The following is a 4,752-nucleotide window of genomic DNA, read 5'->3' on the forward strand; positions in this document are numbered from 1 at the left end:
CCCCCGCCATGTTATCCAGGAAAATCTCATTTACACAAAGTAGACGGATTCTAGACTTTGACCATGACTGTGTCCGAAAAACAGCTTCATACACTACACATTGCTGAGGGCTTGCTGCAGCGATGAGGCCACAGTCTGGCCACGTTGACACAGAAACTGACACCACAGGCCTCCTATGTTACTGCTAACCCTGATAGCCTATAGTCGGGAGTGAGGATTTTATAGTTCAGTCAAAACGAAGACAAGAACTACATTGTTTACAGCGACATAACAACACATTCAGGACACCTTACCAAGCTGATGTCCTTCTCTGGACCACTCTGGAGAGTGGTCCCTCCTAATGACAAGTTCCAGGTATGAGAGACAAAGTGTCGCCGTCCAAGCTTCCTAGGAGCACTCTGGCTGTACTTTTTCCAACACAGATTTATTTGTTTTTCCAGCAGTCCATGAAACTTTTAATATTCTTCTCCAACACCATGTCAACCACATCAGTCTCTCCTAATACAAGCTTTGACATTAGTATAAAAATTATTATTGTCACTCTTTAAAGGAAATTTCAGTATTAAAGAATTCCCTACTACAAAAATGTATATAAATATATGTGGATAAATGTTAACAAACCATATCCCCATTTTACCTCCTCAGTCTGTCCTCTTCTCACTCCCCTGGCCAAGCATTGCCTGGGTTTTGTTTTGTTTTGTTTTGTTTGAAATAGGATTATTTTGGAGGATTTCATTGTAGAAATGAATACAGAGACATTTGGTGTGTAACATATGACCTCATCTCGTTCACTGCAAGGACGTCATTTCAAGACATGCAAAGAAGACTTCACTACACTCATTTGTAACCAGAGAACCAGAATTGTTGTTGTTAGCTGCCATAGAGTTGGGACCGACTCATAGCGACCTTATGCACAGCAGAACGAAACACTGCCCGATCCTGGGCCAACCTCACTATTGTTGCCACGCTTGAGTCCATCAATGCTGCCACTTGGCCAAACCATCTCATTGGGGGTCTTCCTCTTTTTCTCTGACCCTCCACTTTACCAAACATGATATTCTTCTCCAGCAACAATATGTCTAAAGTATGAGAGATGAAGTTTGGCCATCTTGGCCTCCAAGGAGCACTCTGGCTGCACTTCTTCCAACACAGATCTGTTTGTTCTTTCGGCAGCCCATGGCACTTTCAATATTCTCCTCCAACACCATAACTCAAAAGCATCAATTCTTCTACGGTCTTCCTTATTCACTGTCCATCTTTCGCATGCATATGAGGTTATTGAAAATACCATGGCTTGGGGCAGGCACACCTTAGTCCTCAAGCTGACATCTTTGCTCTTCAACACTTTAAAAGGGTCTTGTGCAGCAGATTTGTCTAATACAATACGTCATTTGATTTCTTGACTGCTGCTTCCATGAGTATTGATGGTTGATCGACACAAAATGAAGTATTTGACAACCTTAAACTTTTCTCCATTTATATGGATGTTGTTTATTGGTCCAGGGGTGAGAACTTTTGTTTTCTTACATTGAGGTGCAACCCATACTGAAGGCTGTGGTTTTCATCAGTAAGTATTTTAAGTCCTCTTTGCTTTCAGCAACTAAAGTTGTATCATCTGCATATTGCAGGTGGTTAATGAGTTTTCCTTCAATCCTAATGCCACATTTTTCTTCATATAATCCTGTTTCTCAGATTATTTGCTCAGCATACAGATTAAATAAGTATGGTGAAAGAATACAACCATGGCACACACCTTTCTTAATTTAAAACCATTCTGTGTTCCCTTGTTGTATTCGAACAACTGCCTCTTGGTCTATGTACAGGTTCCTCATAAGCACAATTAAGTGTTCTGGAATACTCATTCTCTGCAATGTTATCCATAGTTTGTCATGATCCACACAATCAAAAGCCTTTACATAGTCAATAAAGCACAGGTAAACATCTTTCTGGTATTCTCTGCTTTCTGCCAAGATCCATCGGACATCAGCAATGGTATCCCTTGTTCTACACCCTCTTTTGAATCCAGCTTGGACTTCTGAAAGGTCACTGTCAATATGTGCATGCAGCCATTTTTAAACTATCTTTAGCAAAATTTTACTTTTGTGCAATATTAATGATATTGTCTGATGATTTCCATATTCCATTGAGTCACCTCTCTTTGGAATAGGCACAGGTATTTGGGCCAGGCATTTGTCTTCCAAATTTCTTGGCATAGATGAGTGAGTGCCTCCAGTGCTGCATCGGTTTGTTGAAAGATTTCTATTTGTATTCTGTCCATTCTCATTGCTTTGTTCCTTGCCAACGCCTTCAATGCCCCTTGGACTTCTTCCTTCAGTATCATTGGCTCTTGATCAGATGATATCTCTTGAAATGGTTGAACATGTACCATTGCATTTTGGTACAGTGACTCTGTGTATTCCTTCCATCTTTTTTTGTTGCTTTCTGCATCATTTGATAATTTGCCCCTGGAATCCTTCAGTATTTCAAGTTGAGACTTGAATTTTTCTTTCTAGTTCCTTCAGCTTGAGAAATGCTGAGTGTCTTCTTCCCTTTTAGTTTTCAAACTCCAGGTCTTTGTACATTTTATTATAGATTTGACTTTTTTCTTCTCAAGCTGTCCTTTGAAATTTTCTAGTCAGCTCTTTTGCCTCCTCATTTCTTTGATTTTCTTTAACATTTCTATGCTGAAGATCATGTTTCAGAGTCTCTTCTAACATCCATCTTGGTCTCTTCCTTTTTTATTATCTTCTTAATGACCTATGCTTTCTTATTGTTTGACATTCTTGATGTCATCCACAACTCTTCTTGTCTTTGGTCTTTAGTGTCTAAGGCATCAGCTCTGTTCTTCAGATGCTCTTTAAATTCAGGTGCGATATTTGGCTCTCATGGACTTGTTTTAATTTTCTTCAGCTTCAGTCTGAACTTGCATGTGAGCAATTGATGATCTGTTCAACAGTCTGTCTTTGGTGGTTTTCTACCATCTCTTTCCACATATGTTGTCAGCCTGACTTCTGTGACGTCCACCTGGTGAGAACCATGGGAATAGTCATTTTTATGTTGTTTTGAAAAAAGATATTTGCATATAGAAGTTATTGTTCTTGCAAAATTCTATCATGTGATCTCCAGTATCGATTCTATCACCAAGGCTGTATTTTCCAACTATTGATCCTTCCTTTTTGTTTCTAACCACCAATAATTATCAAAACATCTTGATTACATGTTAATTTCAGACTGAAGAAGTTGATAGAAATCATTTTCATCTTCACCGGCTTTTGGGGTTAGTGCACAAATTTGAATAATAGTGGTATTACTGCTCTTCCTTGTAGGCTTATGGGTATTATCCTATCACAGACAATGTTGGACTTATGGGTATTATCCTATCACAGACAATATTGGACTTATGGGTATTATCCTATCAAAGACAATGTTGGACTTCAAGGCATATCTTGATGTGTTCTTTTTGATGATGATGAATATGTCAGCATTCCCCTTCAATTTGTCATTCCCGGCATAGTAAACCATGGAATTGTCAGATTCAAAATGACCAGTATCAGTCCATTTCAGCTCACTAATGCCTAAGATATTGACGTTTATGCATTCCATTTCATGTTTTACAATTTCCAGTTTTCCTAGATTCATACTTCATTCATTCCATGTTCTGATTATTAATGGATGCTTACGGCTGTTTCTCGCCATTTTGAGTTGGGCCCCATCAGCAGATGAAGGACCCAAGGCTCTACTCCATTCGCATCATCACAGTCAGCTCTACCATGAGGAGGCAGCTCTTCCTCAGTCAGATTTTCAGTGTCCTCCAACCTGAAGGGTTCATCTTCCAGCACTATATCTGACAATATTCTGGTGCTCTTCACCATGCGTCACTGCTATTTATAAGGTTTTCAGCTTCATTAAATATTCATCTCTGCTTCTTCCTAGTCTGTCTTCATCTGGAAGCTCAGCTGAAACCTGTCCACCATGGGTGACCCTGCTGGTATTTAAAACACCTGTGGCATAGCTTTCAGAACCACAGCAACATGCATTCCACCACAGTATGACAAACTGACAGAGGAGTGGTGGTGTCTTGTTGGTGGTCTTCCTCTTTTTTGCTGACCTTTCACCTAACCAACAATGATGTCCTTCTCTGGGGATTGGTCCCTCCTGACAATATATCTGAAGTATGAAAGATGGAGTCTTACCATCCTGGCTTCTAAGGAGCATTCTGGCTATACTTTTTCCAACACAGATTTGTTTACTCTTCTGACAGTTCATGGTACTTTTAATATTCTCCTCCAACACCAGAATTCAAATGCATTAATTCTTTTATGGTCTTCCTTATTCACTGTCCAAATTTCACTTGGTTATTGACAATACCATGGTTTGGGTCAGGTGTACCTTAGTCCTCAAGCGGACTTCTTTGCTCTTGAACACTTTAAAGAGATCTTGTGCAGCAGATTTGCCTAATGCAGTATGTCATTTATTTCCTTTTTAAAAACTCCTTTTTATTGTGAATCAAGTGAAGGTTTGCAGAACTAGATTTACAGTGAGCAAATCATCCAGTTTACAATCCCCTCCATATACCAATAGTTAACAGGACTGCCTCTGTTCACTTTAACTACTGCATTCCTCCCAAAACAAGGCCAGGGGCCGACTGTGGAACAGACCACCAATTGCTGACATGCAAGTTCAGCTTAAAGCTGGAGAAAATTAAAACATGTCCACCGGAGCCAAAATATGACATTGAATAGATCCCACCTG

This window comes from Chrysochloris asiatica, unplaced genomic scaffold (assembly GCF_000296735.1).
Source record: "Chrysochloris asiatica unplaced genomic scaffold, ChrAsi1.0 scaffold00097, whole genome shotgun sequence".
NCBI classification, from domain to species: domain Eukaryota; kingdom Metazoa; phylum Chordata; class Mammalia; order Afrosoricida; family Chrysochloridae; genus Chrysochloris; species Chrysochloris asiatica.